Here is a 21,640-nt window from a genome sequence, read left to right as displayed (position 1 = left end):
CATTAGTTAAGAATTTGAATCAGAATTGAAAGGTGTATTTTCTTGTAACAAGAAAGTTGGGAGAAGTTAATTGTATCTAATCATATTGTAAGAAACGTGTGTTAATATAATCAGTGATATAATTTAAGATTTCTTTGTTTAACGTTTTCCCCGCTTTCATCGAAAAGGCACGCTTATAAATTTAAAATCCCTTTAATATACTACACTCGGATTACAGATTCGACACGCAGGACAAAATAGAAACAAAAACAAACCAATCCTTAAACATAAATAAAATTAAAGCAAACTTACCATATTCTAAATACAACAAATAAGGTATACATTCAACCTCAACCTTGCCCAGCGGTCAGACTTGCGGTATAAAGTCGCAATATTGATAAAATCTCAATATAACATTCAACCCATACATTCTTATCAAGTCTGTTTGAAACGGTTCTGCAATCTCATCCAAGTATCCACTAGATATGAAGGGCAATGATGATGCAATTTGTTATATAAGACACCCCTATCACTCCTGAGGGACAACTATGAGTCTAGGATTATTTATATGAGTTCATTTGGTATCCCACGTGGCTTTTGCTGCGTGGAAGGGTTAGACAATTGATTACCGTAGTGTTTAGACGTTCATAAATTACACTACAGTAATGCTCAGTGGTTAAATTGTTACATAGAAAAAAATTTCTAGGCTAGATGAGCGTGAAAATGTTAATTGCTTATTAAATATCTGTGAATTATCCACATCAGCACAGCATCGATGAAAGAAAACATCGAGGAAAAATCGGATGAAGAAGGACCACAAGTTTCAATTCAAAAAGTCATAACATTGCAAAGGATAAAATGAAAAGAATTACGAAATTATATTTCGAAAAATCATTCACCACCTCAGAACAAACTGACACAGTCGAGTTAAAAACGACCCATATTGTAGCAATCACATATTAATCCATGCAGCCAAGTGCTCGGTAATCCAACAATCGCAAATACATTTGTATAATAACGTCATCAAAAGAGTAATTACGTCCGACAAAGTCACGCAGAATATCCGGTGATTTATACCCAAAATTAAAATGCTATATTTTGGTATCATCTCTGGCAGAAACGATTAACAGAATATTTTGTGGAGTGGGTTCGAATCTCCCGGTTTTGCATATCAGCCTCATCCAACGAGCCTTCATTTGAATAATTGTTTAATTCCATTTGTTGTGGGATTGCAGTTATCCGTTTACTGAACTCGTTTGTTTTTTGATAATACTCTACGTGATGTTAGAATTTGTTTACTGGATGAAATTATGTAAGTATCTTTTACAGGGTTCATATTATAGTTTTCAGCCATGATCGTTTATTTGTTGTATGAATTATCAAATAAACGATCATGGATCTTGACCAAATCTTGACTAAAATGTTTACCAAATACCTATACATAAAACTGACATACTTATTTTTTTTGCGAGTAGCACATAATATTATGGTGCAAACAACAAACAATGTTTTGTAATCTTTTTTGGTAAAACCTACAATTTACCACGTGAAAAGTAATTATTTATTTCAAGCGTTCAATGAAATAAATGCGTTGAATTCCCTCGAATAAAACGTGTTAAGTAGCATCAAAAATGCGATTTTACCGTACATATTCTATGAGCACTCGTAAATCCAATTTCGCTCGAAATCTACGATGCAATCGTGCATAATTCCCCCCCACTTAGCTTCGTGTGAATTGTTCAAAGACTTGGCAAAAGGCACAAGTTGCTGAAGTTATAATGCGCACCTGCCAAAAGGGTGAAACAGGTGGATGGAATGCTTTCACTTTGAAATATTTGCATTTAAAAATCGTTTCTTTTCACGAATAAAACGTGCTATTGAAATAACGTTTATATTATATAAGCGAAATATTAAATACAGCGAGGAATATTATCATGAAGTGTTCGCTAATATAATTTTACGTTTTCTTTGAAACTTCTGACTCATTTCAACTTTTTTTTTCCTTTTCACTGTTCTTTCTTAAAATGTCAGTCAAATACGCGCCCGTTAAGTGGTCTGACGATAATTTCTTTTTTCTAAAGTTTTGAGCTCATTATTTATTTACTTTGATAGAAATTACCATAATTGATAAGCCGTGTATTGTTTTATTTAAAGAATTTAAATCAATTTCAAATTTTTATTCAACCTGGAAAATATTACACATTTATATTTGTGTATAATTATTATCTAGTTTGCAAATACATGTAAAAATTTAATATGATTTCTACATTATTATAATTTATTAAATTCAATTTTAATTGAGACGCTGTCAATTCCGTATTAAATGCAAAAGCAATACAGATCTGTTCCTTACACTTAATTGCATTAATCAAATCATGAAAGCAGGCCACACAAAGGATCTGAGCCAGTAAATTAACTGCTAAATCAGTGAAACGTTCATGAATCCAGAACATTCTGTTTCTAGAAATTGCTGTCAAGCGCGAGTTATTCAAATTATGCCTGAGAACACATAAGCGGTTCCAAACATGCTTCAATTACAAGAGGGTGGATTAAGGAGTCAGCTAATGTGTACTGGTATGGGAACTATGTGTTCTTGAATTATAATACTTAAAGCATATTCTAATTTTGTATTAAGTGATGATAGTGTAACGATAAAAACAAGATTGCTGTTAGCTTAGGCTGTTAGTTATTTGGTACCAATGTAAAAGCTTACGCACGAAATTAATTTGCATCTCCTATCTAGGATTAGAATAAATTTTCAATAGTTGCATATTTTCCATCGATCTCTAATATGCATGCCAATACAAAAACAATCCTTGAATTGGTTATTGACAAGTTTTTCTCAAAAAAATGGAATGCTCTACTTTTGGATTTGCATTAATTATTGACATCGGAGATTAATCATCATGTTTATGCTATACCAAAAATACAAAATGCATATATGAAATGGTTAACGTTAAATAATAAAATCAAAGAGATGTCTCATTAGGTACTAGAGAGAAAAAGTGATTTATATAAATCACAAAAAGCTAGCCAGAAAAAGTATGGAATAATTGGTGAAATACAGCTTGACAGCTCATTTTGGCAAAAAGACATTTATCAGAGACTAAATATGTCATCTTTAATGAAAGCATTTATTTTATTTAAGTATCTACACAATACATTTCGTATTATTCTGACTTCTTTTACTTTACTTCTTAAGTTCTTCAGCGACGTTTTAAAACTTAATGTATTATGGTACACTTTTATCATACCTACTATCTGGCTGTAGTGGTAGAAATTCGATTTGTGTATTATTTATTTTTTTATTGATTTATCTTATTTCGATTTTTGAAGTGAAACTTCTTTATTGGGGTTGGAAAAAAATTTGGTGTAACATTTTTTCGTTACGCGTGACATTTTTCCATTACGCGCCATCTTTGTCTTATCCCTACCACGCGTGATTCGACATATTTCTGTAAAGTTGCATATAGTAAATTATTTTTTGAAAAATGAGGTCATAAATAAGTTTCACTTCTTACGTATGTACACTAGTACACGCACACATTTTTTTTTTATATTAGCAATCTGCTCTCCTTCTCTACATCTATACTAATATTATAAAGCTGAAGAGTTTGTTTGTTTGTTTGTTTGAACGCGCTAATCTCGGGAACTACTGGTCCGATTTGAAAAATTCTTTCGGTGTTAGATAGCTCATTTATCGAGGAAGGCTATAGGCTATATATCATCACGCTACAATCTACAGGAGAGGAGCCACGGGGGTGAAACCGCGTGGAGCAGCTAGTAAACTATAATTTTGCCAAATTTCATACTCCATCTTACGCATAATTTTAGCAAAAGGGTAAAGTTTTTATTGCTTCACATAATATAACCTTATTAATTACTAGCCTTACAAGAAATTGAACTACTATTTCAAAGTAAATATATTCTATCAAAGCAAAAACTTCAAATTTAAAACTTCTTTGTTACTAACTAAACAAAAAGTAATTCTTGGCTAACTAACTTAGACTTTTTTGTTTAAACTTGTTTTAATTTAAAGTTTAAACTTTTTTAAATAATATTTAAATAAGCTGTTATAAAATTACTTTATACGTATGAAATAAGCATATAAAATTTTTCTTTGTACAGGCAACATGTTTAGCTGCAGGTGAATTCATCCGGCATTTATTTCCAAATCATTTAATTCTTAAACTTATGGCGGGATTACATGGTATTAGTACAATTTTCAACTTTAAACACATATTATTTTAAGTAGATAATCAGTTTAATGTTAGAGAAAACAACACGACCAAACAATAAATTATTTTGTGCATTCTGATTCCTTTGTAATTTTCAGTTTAATTTAATTATACTAGGTATGTTTTATTGTTACTTACTTGATACTGCTGCTCCTGGATATCATTCTGATCAATAATACCTACTTTGATTACAAAGGAGTTATTATTACTAATTCCTTTGTATAAACAACATCCATTTAAGAGTGGGTACAAAGCTAAATTACCAATCTTCTATTAGATGATACGTGTAGGTAATATTCAAAACCAAATCTAATAAAATATATTTCAAACTAGATGATATTTTTTGCTTCATACCCCCTCTTAATCCAAAATAATAAATGTACAACTATATATTATTTATTATAAATTAAAAGTTTTATTACTTATGCAAGTTTCTGTTATGAAAAATGCCTGAACATTTATCTGACTTATGTAAAATGGCTTAAAACTTTGCGTGATTTAAATTGTCTAGACTTTACTAATCTGCACTTAACTTAATCAAGATTACAATTAAGAAAAGTTATTTCAGGTAGGTATTTACTTTTACAGCTCAGGGTTGTTATTTTAAGCAATGGTACATTAATAGATTCACGTTTCAGGTACGAGTGCCTTTTGTTCCTCACATCAATTTACATATTTTATTTCCCTGCTTGTTTTATTGTCAGTAGGTAGAGAAGAAGTCTACCTGCCTTGGAAAGCTTTTTAAACTATAAATATAAACGTAGGATGAACGGTAAAAATAAACAACAGAATCAAGATGGAGGTTATATCCCTAACAATCCTTGTACATACTTACTAATCCTGTAAAAATTATTCCAATATCAACCCAACCCATTGAATTTATAAAAAAAAGACGGGTTGCACTCCGGGAGTGCCGGCAGAAGTGAAAACTTGATTATTAACGTTGAGCATGTTTGATGTCTTACGCTTTTTCGATCAGGTCACGTGTCCTGACGCGAGTTTAAGATTTTATACCCAACGCCGCTAAAGAAGTTTTCACTTCAATAGCATTTAATTTAACCAGTATTAAATTTTCTGAACTTATTCAAAATATTTATAAGCGCCTAACTACTGGCTAATAAGGATCAACATAATAAATGTTCATTGCCACCGCTAACCTCTCGTAGATTGAAGTGGTTGAACCATCGCAAAGCCATGTGCATTCCGTTGGAGTGCGCTTGTAATGTGACTTGTTTTTCTTTAATTAAACTCTTCTCTGCCCGAAGTAATTAGATTGACCACACGCCAATTAGACCTCGAACATATTGGATATGTCGAGTGCCTGTGATAGTACTAATTAATTAATTAGCTGCGTCAAAATGTTTTATAATAATTGCTTTGATTTATAAAATATAGAGTTCATTTTCCAGTTATAGAGTAGCAATACGTAGTAAGTAGTTGAATGGGTGCAAAAAATAATTTATTTCATTATACCTAAATATATAGGTAGGAGGATAAGGAATTTTGCTTTCGCATCATTTACTTGCAAAGTGGGAAAGTCCCACAAATGAAGATAAGTATTTACAAATGTAAATGTACCATGTACCATGTGATGATATCAACTGCCAATAAAATAAAAGAACTTTCTTCGTGCCGTTTATACAAAAAACTTGCTTGATAACAGCAATCACGAATACTTATGTACGGTACTCATATCATTATATGTTACAAACTTTTACACTTCAGACCATGAGTTTTAGAACAGTTTTTGTTAAATTTAGCGCAGTAAAATATTGTTTGAAACTGCAATAAATCAAAAACCACTTTAGGTTGACTGTCGAACAATCGGATGATCCATCACTGCTAATAGAGCTCTCGATTAAAACAATTGATAATGGTAAATGTCACAAAGGCTCTATAAGCCGATAATAATGGTGTTTCATAATCTTGCTTACAGACGTTTCCTGATTTTAAACACTCGTATTGATGAAAAAGTAAAAATTTTACGCTTTTTACATTATTTTCTGTGTAATATAATATTATTGAAATATATCTACGCGTAATATATCTAGTCTAGTCTCCTTATTTTCATTTCTTCTTATTTATCATCTTCAATTTCTATCCAATGCTCCGACAAGTTTTCAAAATGCGAAAGTCTATGAGAATATATTATAATTTTTGTAATTTTTGTAAAAGTATTGAAACGCGCTTTACACTCATAGATGGTAAAGCTGTTTAACTTTTATACCTATGTTAATAAATATCCTAAAATTATTATTATATTAAATTCGGCCAAACTTAAATAGTAAAACAAATCTTCAAGATAAATTCTCAGTACTTCATAAGAAGTCGTCAAACAATAAGGGTCTTCGTTACAAATGCAAACTAAAATGTCTTTGACATAACAACTGTTAACAACTTCGTGATCTAGCTATTGTAAATTCGGTCTTAGAATATCTAGAAATTCTCGAATGTCGAGGATATTCAAACAGAATTGAAACGCTGCATAATACAAAGAAAACTAGGACACTTCGGAGAGAAGACAATAGCCATTAAATGAAATACGCATTCCGTCATGTGTGTTAGACTTGTTTTCGTTTAGTTTTGTTTATATTGTTTTTAAATTAATATAGAAGATATATTATTAATCACGTAAAATCACGGATTGCGTTTCAAAAATTGGTAATTAAAAGCAAAAGTCACAGTCTATAAAACAGTAGATACTAATACGAATTAAAAACTTGGGTGATATGCGTAAATTAATAATAATTACAAATGCAGATAACGATAATGTTTAATCCTTTTAATCTGAGCCGTATATATATGAGCGAGGTTATAAAATATCCTGCTTGAGCAAAGAGAAAATTGTCTACAGCGCAGAACAATCGATCAACGTCAACAAAGGAATTGCACGGAAGAGCGGAAATATTACTAGCAAATGTCCGCAACGAACCTTTAGCCGGAAAAATTGAATTTTTTATATCGCTAAGACATTGCTAGGCACTTAGTAGTGTAATGCTTAATCATCTGTCCTCGGCAGCTTTGTTGAAATAATTTTTAAGAAAACTCGGGGAAAGAAAGATTTTTCTCGGAATGATTACCAACGCGACATTTGTTTGTGTAAGCTAAGTAAAATAAAATATTTTGTATTTCGTTGCGTGTTTAAATTTATTGTTACGTTTGTAAGACAGTTATTTTAAACTAAATAAAGAAAAGTGTAGCATCTAATTTTTACGAAGCAACTATTACATTACATTTAATTAATCAAGAAAAACTTGACCTCCTTCACGTACATATAATTTTCATATAGACTAAAAGCTTATAATGCAGTAGCCGTCCCGCGGGACCGCCCGGTACATCTACTTTGCCAACCTAAGATTTCTCTCTTAATTAACGTCTTAGAAAACTCTCTAGTGTCCACTATTCAAATATTTTTTAGAGAAGAAATGCTTAATATAATATGTTGGAAAGATATCCCTTAAATTTTTTTATGTGATGGTTGTCACATTTAAGTTTTTGTATTTTGATTGTATCTACGTGTGTATGGAGAATTATCACATCTCGACACACCCATATAAAATTAAAGACAAATAATAATAAATATTATTCTAGGAATAGGAATATAATCATTAAAATTCAATGAATTTTAATGATTCAAGGATTTACGCTATGTGCATTTTTCCATAATGTTTGCACATTTCATTATTCAAAGCATAAATAAATTTAGTTGCTTATTTAACTTTTCCTGACATCTCGCAATTACGAGTCATGACCTAGCCAAGTTCAGACGGTGTCCTGTTTTTTGTCATTCTTCATAATTTTATTTATTGTTGTGGTAGCTGTTATGTTTTTAATTTATTTTTAAAAACGTTCAGAGCGTAAAATTGTTTTGTGTAAAATAAAATGGAATTATCTATCTTGATGAACAATATATTTTCACTTTATTATGCTCGCTTTTGCACGACTCATAATGCGAAGCATACCTAAAGCGCGTCACACACGGTGAAGATACTATAGTATTTTATCTTAAGATACTGTAATATTTTATATTACAGTATCTTAAGGTATCCGGTATCAGCGTTCTGACCATCATTTTTCTTTTTGTCATTGCGTACTACGACCCCTGTAGAACCGCCATCCTGTTACAAATGACCCACAAAATTTCGGGTAATCGAAAAATTGGTTTTGTCTTGGTTCCGCAAATATTTAATTAATTACACGATTGGTAATCCACGTAGTATGCTAAATCTACACATAATTTAACAGATAATTTAATGGAGATTAATACTATCATTGGTAAAAATTAATTCAAGAAAATTAAACCGGAAAGAAATGTAGAAATAGAAAAAAATCCCGTCAATCAATACTTTCTTTCGTTTGAGACGCGATAACTTAATTAATAAAAAAAACTTAATTAATAAATAAAATATAAAAAATTAAATATTATAGGACATTATTACACAAATCGACCTAGTCCCACAGTAAGCTCAATTAAGGCTTGTGTTGTGGGTACTAGGCGACGATAAATATAATCTTATATATAAAAATGAATCGCAAAATGTGTTGGTAAGCGCATAACTCGAGAACGGCTGAACCGATTTCGATAATTCTTTTTTTATTATATTCCTTGAAGTACAAGGATGGTTTTTATGTAGAGAAAACGTAAATATGTACCACGGGCGAAGCCGGGGCGGACCGCTAGTAATAAATACATAATATATAGATAATAACACCCAGACCCAAGAACAAATACATAATTGAGTTCATCACACAAATATTTGTCCTGACCGGGGATCGAACCCGGGACCGTCGGCTAAGTAGGCAGTTACTTTACCACTGCGCCAACCGCGTCGTCAATTTAAACGCATTAATTTTTATTAGCAGTAGATCTACAATGCGGAGATTGGTATTGATTATGGTGATATTATAAGCTCGTTTAATAATTATCAACGGAAAACTAAAATTATACTCTTCTTTTCGGCGAAGGATTGGATTCTCCAAACTTTAGTAAAAATACATTTCATTTTTCATTCCGACATTCGACAGAATATTACGATAATCCTATTAATCTGGTAACAGACGTAGGCTAACTTTCCAAGTGTAATGAAATCGTCTAAAGGTCAATCCAGATTTTATGTCAAACCCACAGTATTAACTTAAAGAAATTTTATTATAATAAGGAAATAAGTTGGATCTTTTATTACTACTATATTCAAACTTCTTGAGAATATTGTAATAAAAGTAGTTGTAACTCTTAACTGAATAAAGTTTGGCTATAATGTTTAAAAGCTGGCATAAAATATGTCTGGATATAAAAATACTTGAGTTAACGATTATTATTGTTCTTGTTGCTTGATGTATTTATGGAATATTTTAGATGGTACTTAATAATTATCATTCGAGCGTGTTTAAGATATAGAGATAAAACTACAATCTGAGTCTTTTTTAAGTTTCCCAGTACAGTAATAATGGCCTCTCTGGCGTTGGAAAACAGAAAACGAAATGTTTCAATACCTACTTATCAAAAGTGGGTAATTATTACACAGTACCGAAATCAGATTTTTAAATTCCCTTCAATTATTTCAAAGAATTACATATCTAATCTAACTTAAAAGAAATACGTAAGAGTGAAGTTTGAGTTCAATTTAACAAAACGTACTTAAAAATAATTACACAGGAACACATTTCATCGAGTAAATAGCTTTTGTTGATATAACTACGGAAAATTAGTTGTTTAGAGTTGCCCCGGGGAACTGTATTGTAGGTTAGCATCGTTCTGGACTCGGTTGTTCGTGGATTTTTCAGTGAAGACTGTTTTCTAAATTGTTTTTGCGATTTAAATTTGTGTCTTGCCAATAGAATATTCATAAAGATAATGTAATGTAACTAAAATGATTTTTTAATAATAATTATTAGTAAAGTGATGTTATAAATTATTAGTAATGAGCACAACAGACTCAAACTTGGAGAACATTTAGTCTATCAAACAACTAGTTTGCTATATTTTTGTCTCAATTAGTCTATTATAATAATTAAAAGTTACAAGACTTGAAAATGAACGGAAAAGCTACGAAAATGAATTAAGTATCTTTTAAAAGGATAAATAAGAATAATTAAGGAGTACTAAAGTTAGTTTCTTTGATCTGTGACTAAAGTGAAACAAGCTACGACTTTTAGAGGACTACTCTTGATGTCTGAAACAGAGCTGGCTATCATCCAAATAATGTACTGAGTCCTATGTTATTAAATATTGCTATGAGCGGATATTTATACTTAGTTTAAAATACTGAATAAAATATACAAACGTTTATGAGAATATTTGGATTGTTAAAATTCTCACGAGTACGAAAACAAAATATTTCAGAGGTAAATTCTATTTTACTGAATTGTAGTAGAGAATTTAACTACAGCAGATTTTTATCTAGGGAAAGAAATAAAGATATCTTTTTAATTATTATATACATATGTATAAATAAAATGTCTTTTTACAAAGAAGTATTTGAACAATATACATTAAACATTTAAGACTTATAACATAAGAAAATTACTTAAGTAGACTTTATAAATATATGTTCAACGTAGTATATTGCAGTCGTTATATTTGGAAAATCTAATAAAGTGATGGTCTCTTGAATTGCGTGAGGGTCGAGTTCGTGTGGCGAGTCGACTACATTATATAAGTACACTCCTTTCATAAAACCAATTTGCCACCTGTCCATATAATAAATTAAAAACTCACAAACGGCCGAGTTATTTTTAAAATGCTCTTCTCCCTGACAGGACTTTGCTTTAGAATTTAAAAATTAAAAACTTTGGTGACATAATGTTTGTTCTTATACCTTTTTAAAAAACAGGAAATATATTAAGTGAATCTATATTTTATATCATTATTGTTTGCATAATCAAAACATGATAATAGGTATATTTGATTGTACAGAGATGAGAACATTTTCGAAAGGTATAAGTTTCTAGATAACTAATGAAAATCGCTACCAAACATTGAGCAAACATATTTACTTGTTGGTATTGACTGGCTCGATAAATTGTTGAACTAGTACGAAAAGTTACAAAGAGTAGTATCAACGAAATATGCCGATAATTGAGCGCAAATATGTGCGAAACTGAACTGCGGTTAGCGTGATGGCGGCGTGCCAAAATAGTCTTGTCGAGTGACAGCAAAGAGCAAACATTACGTATAGCACGATTTAGGATTTGTAACTTCGATTCCACACCAAATGTTTGTACAAATGCCTTACAAGAACATTCTGTTTGCACCATAATAAAAAAAATAATAAAAATCTTTATTGACATAATAATTGTACAGGTCTAGATAATGAATCCTTCGACTCCTGAACTAGTTAAAACTGTGTCTCAGGAGCCAGAGGCTTCTCCCAATATTGATCATAGTATTATGTCTATAAACTAAACTAAAAGCTCTAAAATAACAAAAATAAAGACAAGGTAAGTTAAATTTATACGTAAGCGCATTTGTGTATATCTAGATGAATGTGAGTGAGTGTGTGTGTGTGTATGTGGGGGTGTGTGTGTGTGTGAGAGTGTGTGCGTGTGTGCGTGTGTGAATGAGTGAGTGTAGTTGTGCATAAATGTTGTAATTTATAAACATTTTCTGTTGATGTGATTTATTATATACAATATTTTTTTATCTATACTATGTTGTTAAAAGATCCCTTAAAATAATTTCAGTATCATCGTAGTCAAAGTTCTCAAGCCAGGTGAGTATTAAGTTTTTTATTCCATTATTGTTTACTTTTTTCAATTTTAATTCTTTATTTATAATATTGTACAGGTGCGGCGCAACTACATTGTAGTGCTTTTGTGCGAATCTTGATTTCGTTATCGGAAATGGGCAACGGTCCACACGCTTGGTACTTTCAGGTAAGTAAGGCACGTCCTTTTTATGATAGCGTCTCAGGGTTTCAAATATGAAAAGCTTTCTGATACTTAAAACTCTGGCTTTTTTATAAACCTCACTTGTGGGATGACTGAATGGTAGATGAAGGCAGACTTTAAGAATTGCTCTCTGGGCACGCTCAGCTGTTATAAGGAGCGATTTGGATGCATTGCCCCAAGCACATATACAATACCTTATTAAACATTCGCACAAGGATTTATAGGTTTCTATTACTAATTTTTGTTCTGCGACAGATCTCAAAGTTTTAAAAATATAAATAAGTTGACGAACTCTAGAAGATAAAGTGGAAATATGTGAAGTCCAATTCAAATTGTCATCGATCTGAACTCCAAGATATTTAATAGAATGAACACGCGAGAGCGTAGCACAGTTGCAGCTTCCGATATGGTTACCACGATTACATGGGTGAGTGTGTATTTTAAGAATCGTGTCTTCACTAGCGGCACCTTTTGATGTAATACTATAACACATATATTTCGTTTTGCTAGTATTGATAGTGAGTAAGCTATTTTCCAACCAACTAGTCACTACGGAAAGGCAATCTTCAGCAAGTTTTGTTACAGTTGACCAAGTCTTATCGTGGACGAGTAAAACAGTATCGTCTGCAAACATGAAAAGATCAAGTCCACGTAAGGTAATACAACATAGGTCATTTATATATACAAGGAAGAGCGTAGGTCCTAATGTACTTCCTTGAGGAACGCCAAAAGTGCACTCTGAGCATTCACTTTCAAGACTATCAACCCTAACACGTTGCGTCCTAGCTGTCAAGTAATCTGTAAACCAATCAAGTGCGAGTCCCCTCACACCTACATTCTCTAGCTTTGATAAAAGGATAGGAATGGAGACAGTATCAAAAGCCTTTTGTAAATCGAGGAACACTCCTATACATTTGAACCCATTATCAAGATAGTGAACGATTTTTGAAGTCAAAGAGAGAATAGCATCTTCGGTTGACATTCGTTCTCTAAAGCCAAACTGATTACTATTAAGTATGTTATTTTTCTCGAGATACTTTACTAATCTTTTTTTAGCTAATTTTTCTAAGATCTTTGATAAATTTGAAAGTAAAGAAATGGGTCTATAATTGGTTGGGTTACTTTTGTCTCCACTTTTATGTATTGGGCTGACAATAGCCTTTTTAAACGCTGAAGGAAAAACCCCACTGTCAAAACTGAGATTGCATAGAAATGCAATTGGCTCGACAAGAAAATTAACAAATTTTATCAATAGATTTGCGGAAATGTTATCCCAGCCTGGAGCGCTATGTGGTTTTAAGCTAAGTATGACATTTCTGACTTCTACCAGATCTGTAGGAAGAAGAGACATAGAATTAAGCGGTGAGTTGGTTTTTTTACAGCGAGCAGCGAGATCACTTTGCGTGGTATTCATTTTTTGCAATGTTAAATTTGCCAGCGTACCACCAACCGAGGTAAAGTATGAATTTACATTATTGAGTGACATAACTGGATCATCACATGACTGTAGAAGTTCATTTGTAGGATCTTTACGTTTATTTAAATTACACACATCTTTAATAACTTGCCATGTTTTTCTCATATTTCCCTTACTTTTAATAAGTTTATCTTTGTAGTATTCCCTTTTCAGTGTTTTAATTATGTTATTGCAGACATTTCTATATTTAATGTATTTATCCCTAAGGTATTCATTCTCTGGTGACTTTTTAACCTTAATATGTAACTTATTTCTCTTCCTAATACATTTGACTACCCCTCTTGTGATCCAAGGTTTTAAAGGTTGATGCTTTCGCTTTTCTGTTTTTGTTTGAATATTACAGCTTATTAAAGACAATAGTTTATCTATAAACAAATTAGCAGCGACATTTGCGTCACAAGTTTCATACAAGTCTTGCCATGATTCTTCTAAAAAAGATTTTTCCAAACCTACATAGTCAATAACCGATTTCTTAGTAGAAGACTGGCCTCCACAGTGGTTTTTGACATTTGCACCAGAAATATAAAGTAAAATGGGAGAATGATCAGTGATTACTTGTTCAAAGACAAGCGTTTTCCATACATTAGAGCACTTTATCATGAAGTGATCGAGGCATGATGATAACCTCGTCGGTATGGTAATCCCTTGAATGAGTCCATGCATGCATAGCTTCGAACTTTAGCAGAGCTGCAATTCTGTGATAGCTTTGTGCAAGTTTGAATCGTGTGTTTGATGAAATGTCGAATTGTACTTACCGTACCTAGAGCAAGCGCGGATCCAGGGGGGGGGTCACGGGGTCATGACCCCCCCCTGGGCTAGGTCCACGACCTAAGTGGACCACTAATTTAATATTAACTTTTTTAAATTAACAAATTAATACTGTTCAACATGATGTTTTTATTGAATTTTGAGACATAAAAGTAATATAGAACAATGAAATCAATTACAAACGGTAACGGAAGAGAATATAACAAAAATTATAGAAAAAGTTTATTAGGGTCGACCTGTGGTCGTAATTTAAGGACAAATAACAGGATTTCGATTAAAAAAAAACCATAACTGCGGAATAAAGTGTACTTAATGGTAAAGTTGTATGTAATTAATTTTTTTTCTACAACTTTTGCTGTTACACTTTTCACACAAAACCTCAAATATCGAAATATCCCAGTTCGTGGATAAGACATAAAATAGCAAATTTTTTTTTCAAATGAACACTATAAAATACAGTCAAATTACAACAAAAAATCGGCCAAGTGCGCGTCGGACTCGCGCACCGAGAACTCCGAGCAAACATATTTTTTCATTATGTTGTATCTTACAATTTTGTTTAAAGGATTTTTTTCTTTATCTGTGCTTGTAAGTGCTTAAGTCGTTGCTTTTAACCAAATTTCAAGACTGTGTTCACGGGAAGTACCTTGTAGGATTTGATTGATGATTCCCTTGCAAGTAGTTGCGAATTACAGAATATGCGGCTCTAATTGCTTTTTCTTCAGATTGCGTTGACATAGAATTTGAATTAAATAACAGATTTAAGTTATTATAGACCTGAGTTCTGATGTGAATATCAATTAAATACATATAGACGTTCATGAGTAAAGGGATTGTAAGTTTAAAATTATTTAAAAATATATTTTTATTTAATTTAATTAAATAATTAGGGTTTTCGCAGTTATTACTACATCTGTGCTATAACACGATACTTTTTACTCAATTTCAAGACTGTGTTTACGGGACAGGGTGCTCCCTGCAGGTATTGATTCCCTTGCTAATGTCGAAATCTTACGGTCTACGGTGCCTTGATGCTGTGAAAAATTCAAACGTTTTAGCCAACGCAATCAAAAGATGCAGCTGTAATTGCTGAAATTTTTCGACACTCCCTAAGAAATCAAAACCTACAGGGTAGTTCCCGAGTACACAGAGTCATGAAATTTAGTACAATCAAACGTCTTATAACGCAGACTAGCTTACCGCCCGCGGCTTCGCCCGCTTTCTCTAAAACCTTATAAATTATATACTATTCCTCTTGAATCACTCTATCTTTAAAAAAACTGCATCGAAATTCGTTGCGTAGTTTTGAAGATTTAATCATACATAGGGACATAGGCACAGAGACAACGACTTTGTGTACTAATTGCGAAAAGCATGAATTTTTCCTTAGATTATAATATAAAAAATATTTAAAAAAAAATTTAACTTACAACCATGTTACTCATGAACGCTGACATGTATTAACTTGATATTCATACCAAAAACTCAAGTCTAAAATACCTTTACGCTATAATAAAATCAAACTTCTATGTCAACGGATCAGAAGATACAGCCGTACATGCCGAAAAATTTCGCAAATTTCGACATTCGCAAGGGAATCAAAACTCAAAACCTACAGGGCACTTTCCGTAAACTCAGAATCTTGAAATTCGGTACAAAGCAATATCGTAATTATTCGTATAGTATCGTATAGTAGTAGTAAAAAATATATATTTTTCAAGTTTGTCTGCCTGTGAAGACCCTTTTTCTCAGGAACACGTGGAGGTATCAATCTGAAATTCATACCGAATACTCAAATCTACGGTTCCTTATAGCTGTGAAAAAATCAAATTTATAAGCCAACGCAATCAAAAGATACAGCCATTTATGCCGTAAATTATCGCAAATTTCGACATTATCGCAAGGGAATCAAAATCTATAGGTATTGTACTACTTCCTGTGAACACAGAGTTCTGAAATTTGGTTAAGCAATGTCAGCACAGATGGAGGAAAAATTGCTAAAACATACATTTCATGCTTAATATCAACATTCGCAAGTGTTGCCAGGAATCAAAACCTACAGAGTACTTCCCGTGAACACAGAATCTTGACATTTAATCTTTATTTAAAAGAAACTTACGTCTTATAGCACAGATAAAGGAAAAATCGCAAAAAGCATAAATTTAATATTAAAACCTATAAAAATGTTTGTACGGGACTCTTGGTTCGCCAATCCGACTCGCACTTGACCATTTTTTTAAATCTACGTATCAATTAAATTACCAAAATATAGCTTTTGAAAATTGACCACGTCTATGTGACCCCCCCCTGGCACTAAAGCTGGATCCGCCCTTGACCTAGAGTACCTATCTACCAATTTCAATTTCATAAAGCATAGGTAGCTGTACTTACAATATTTAATCGTATCATTTTTTTTCTGTGTATGATATAAATCGTGTACTTAATACAAAGTTTTCTAAACTCAAAAGAGCAGTGGTTTAGAGATACCTACTAGTTTATTCAATTATAATATTAGTAAAACATAACATTTATAGTTTGATGGCTTAGCTCAGCTAGCAAGACTTAGGCAATAAAATATAAATATATTAAATTATCGACATCTTTTTCAATACCAACACACATTTTTTAATTGTCGCCTGCCGAAATGTCGGCAAAGGGTGTTAGCGCTCTCTTACATGTTGTACTTGAAAATAAACATTATGACGCAGTTCAATTTGTAAAGAAACGAAAGTTCAAAAGGCAATTTTAAAACTTCAGTTTATTTGATTTATCGTTAGTATACATCTACTTTAGTATGTTGATACGTGTAAGAAATATATTGCTGAGGGAAGAGAAAACCACTCCATATTACGTAGGTAACATTAACACTGACCGATTTTTACCTTGCATTTGCAGGATTTGCTGATGTTATTTATGTCGATGGTAGTAAAACTGTCTTCCCGAAGATTTATGTTTACTTTTTGCGTCACACTAAGAGTGTAAACTTCTTTGGAATTATTTCAAATGTGAGATAGAGCTATGATAGAGCATACAAAATATAATTGTAATTGTTATTCCCTAATCATGTGCTTATATCATTAAAGAAGATTCATAAATATCAATTATTTATAGAATATAAAATAATCTATAATAATAAAAATAAGCATAAAAGCTAAGGTGATTATGTCCTCCTATATCGATCTTTTATGGTGTCTTATTATTTATTTTAATGATAATTTCCTAAAATATAATATTGACAACGAATTTTCACCACTCAGGAAGAATATTATGTATACCTACATTTTTAATCACTCTAAAAGTTTCCTAGTTATAATTTATTCCGGAGTTGACCTGAATCGTTTTAAAATAAATTTAATTGTTATATTTGAGAAGAATAGCCGTTATTAACGTTATCTTCACGAGCAGGCTTCCACACGTCTGCGCCTAAATGAATTCGATAAAACGGTAGATTTATGCCGACTGAAATTATTTCTTCGGGAACTTTGGTTTGCAGAATTAGGGTTAGCTATAAATTTTATTGAATCGGAGCTGGGCTTTATTTCTGAAGATACCATTTATCACTATCGGCGATAAATTGGGCGTTTTGATGTGAAAACTTGATTGGATGCGCCCCTGGATTTAAGTTTGTTTTGACATCAATAATTAGAAGTGTAATTAAAATATAAATAGATACCCAAACAAAGAATAGTTCAGGTAAAATCAAAGAGCAAAGTCATTAGACAAACACAATTATGAGTATTATTAAAAATTTATTTGATGAGCTCTAGATTGTTTGTTATAAAAATCAGATACTCATTAAAATAGTTATTTATAACTCACTACGATACCGGTTTCACTTATCAAGTTAATGATCGACTATAAAAAATGACCTAGATTTAATTGGTGCACTGCACACGTGTTACGTATCATGATTCAATTTTAAGAACGTCTAGATATGGTTTCCGTGGTGTAGCGGTTATCACATCTGCCTAACACGCAGAAGGCCCCCGGTTCGATCCCGGGCGGAAACATATTTTTGTTTTAATTTTGGTGTGGATTAATTAAATGGATTTCTAGCAGAAAACATTAAATTACTTGAGAATAAATTAAATTAATGCTGTTTGATTCCTGAATCCTGGTATATCATACAAACGAATGTTTTATTAATAATTCATTGCCTGTCTTAATTAGAGTATTGATATGATTTTTTTATATTACACTTCAAATAAATTGAAATGCGCAAATGTATTCTATTTTAAACCCGTTTTCCTCGATCACGGCATCACGCGTGAACGGGTGGACCGATTTCGATAATTCTTTTTTTATTATATTCCTTGAAGTACGAGAATGGTTCTTATGTAGAGAAAACGTAAATATGTACCACGGGCGAAGCCGGGGTGGACCGTAAGTATACAATAAATAGGTTAACCTAAATAAATACAGATTATATTAAATTTCGGAGCAATAAACCGTAACCGTAATATCTGGATTAATAAATAAGTGACGAAAAGACAAGGATTCAGATGCAAATCACAAGACATCGCAAAGCCGGCTACTAATGAATGCATATTGATTTTCCCGTTCCTTACTTATGAATATTTATATCTATTATTACTTGGTTACTTGGAGCTGGGCTGCAAGTGACAGTGTTTGAACATTTATACCAATATTATACTTGGTTAGTTTCTGAATAATGTTGAATTTACTTGAACAATTTCACAATCGAGATTCTAGTTTGAAATGAATAAGAATGATGCTTTCTTAGATGCTTTTATAAGTAATATTATTTTTATTTTAAGGTTGATTCGTTGCCAAGATAGAAAATGTGTTTACTTTTATCAATTTAAAATTCGATATTTAAATTATTGAATCATATTTTATCTGAATTTTTAACTGGATCATCTCAAATTTCATTTTAAACGTGTTTTATTTCTTATAATGGAAACAAAATATCTTCACATTTTAAATTATATATTTCGAGAAGTGTACTATTTCCTAGAAATACGGAACCACTGGGACCTTTGACCTTTCTTATTCCAGAGAAACGCTATACTGTTAAGAAAATATAACTTTATACTCCCACTGATTCAACATTTGATATAAAAATAAATGAAACGTAAATTGGTTTTCTTTCTTTGAGGTGGGTGAAATGTATAATAGAAAAGTGAATTCATCGATTTATTTTATTTCATCGAATTCATGGTATTCCTGTTATAGCATAAAGCATTTAATCTCCGGTGTAGAAGAATAAGAAAATGTAAAAGATTGGCTCATACAAAAACCGACCAATGAAACATCTCGTACCCATTTAAGCCAAAAAATGGCCCAGCTAGTGAAATCACTGTTTTCGACTTAATTAGAAAATTCTGAATATACCTTTTAACACTTGCCTTTGAGTTTAGTAGGTAAATATTGATCGGCGGCCAATACAACCATAATTATGATGAAGATTTAGATAGTATTATAGATACTCTACAATGAAAATAACGCCAACAAAATAAGACAAGCGCTCTTCAAAATCAGTTGCCACGCAAAACTTTAATACAGAACAAAAGGGTAGCGTAAGGACATTATCCCAAGGTTCAAATTAAACAAGCCCACGTTAAGCAGGCGGTGTAAAGGGCAGATTAAGCTATAGTAAACACACACTTAGTACCTAATCCAATCTTCTCAGCTCCCAGGGGCCCGGCTTCGTCTTTATCGCTATAGACATTGCTCCGACTTGGAATAACTATGATGTATTAGATATGTAATTATAGAAATACTATTCTTTTTTTGGTATTTTCGTTATATACCTGCCTAAAATGTATTTTGGAGTATAAATAAGGAGAAGGTTATCAATTCCACTGAATTTTTTGTTTAGGGTTTGTTACCTCATAAAATTCGACTGGGTGAACCGAATTAGATTTCTATTTTTTATTTCAAAGCTCGTGCTAACATATTTTAATTTAGACTTATAACAACTAGTTTCGTTTTTTACCCAAAATAATTATGTTAGGTACGGAAAGAGGAATTCCCATGATCTGGCTAGAGTAATCGTCGCTACTGGGTAAGGTTAACAAACATCAAAGTTGTTCGCATGCTTTAAAAATTCAGTAACTCTCACACGGGAGAAAGTTTTATAGCTCCAGCAGTTGGTGTGAAATTTTTAACATATTTTATTATATATTCTTTATGTTTAGAAATTTATTTAAATCAATGCAATTTCCCTATTCCTATTCCTTTTTTTATTTCCAATAGGTACCTATATAATCTAAGTAATCGCTCGGGTTGCGCATAGATACATTATATTTTTTTTATCATTGATAGTGTATTTTAATTTATATTTTAAGCCTCATTTTACATGTGAAGTAGGTACTAGAGTATTATATGTGTCAGAATACAATCTTGTGATATTAACATCGCACCTCCCGAAATTACAGACAAAAGTCGTCCCTTCGGTTATTATTCGCACTTATCAAGATTCAGCACACGTGATGCCTGAAATTAACGCAGCCGCGCCATCTGAAACCTTAATAAACGGGTTGTGTATTATATGTGTACATTTATAACTACGCACTATTATACTATACGGTGAAACACGTGTTTCATTAATTAAATCGAAAAAAGTAATAGAATTTGCATTACGTACCTATTTTGAATTGAAAAAAACTCAAATTTTTAAATGGGAAAGTGCAATGTCTGGTTCTGCCAATTTCATAATCATCATCGGTAATACCACAACTTATATAAAATTAATGAACTCTACTGTCGTTATTTCATGTTTATTTACCTATATAAATATTATATACTTGTCATAAAATAATCAACATATTTCTTGGAAAGCTTCAGATAAATAATAAGTTACCATCACACCCCGAATGTTCTAACCTATTTATATGTATATGGAAAAAATGAAATACGAACAGAATATAAATAATTATAGTAATTACATGGACAATGACCGATTTTATTCAGGGCTTGACTACAATAGTTTTCCGGCAAGTCCTCACAAAAGGCGCGCCATAACCTCGCCACACCCATGCAAAAAGCTTTTTTAATCAGTCATGCTGTATAATATTCGTAATTCACTGTTATAAGTAATGTAATGTAATATATTATCTCTTAATGTGTATTTGAATTAAAAGAATTTCGAATCTCATTTCAACAATATTATTCAGAATACATAAAAGTTATTTCTTCTCTTCACGTCACCCTGAAGCTCTTACATTTGCTATTATATTTTTTTTTTTTCAAAATAATATAATTTTACTTTTTTCCCGTTTCAATATTAGGTAGCTACGCACCGCACGCTGAGCTTATAACTTCA

General features: G+C 31.8%; 1 non-coding gene across 1 annotated transcript; it reads left to right on the top strand.

Moving 5' to 3' along the window:
• Positions 1–18,289: 18,289 nt before the first annotated feature.
• Positions 18,290–18,362, top strand: TRNAV-AAC (transfer RNA valine (anticodon AAC)). The gene has a single exon. It is a non-coding gene; the product is annotated as a tRNA-Val (tRNA).
• The last annotated feature ends 3,278 nt before the right edge of the window (positions 18,363–21,640 follow it).

Source organism: Colias eurytheme, chromosome 14 (genome assembly GCF_061535395.1).
Source record: "Colias eurytheme isolate Ceu_HAF_F1 chromosome 14, ilColEury1 Martin Lab GWU primary, whole genome shotgun sequence".
In the NCBI taxonomy this organism is placed as follows: domain Eukaryota; kingdom Metazoa; phylum Arthropoda; class Insecta; order Lepidoptera; family Pieridae; genus Colias; species Colias eurytheme.
The sequence above is the reverse complement of the archived record's forward strand: the minus strand, read 5'-3'. Positions and strand labels throughout refer to the sequence as shown.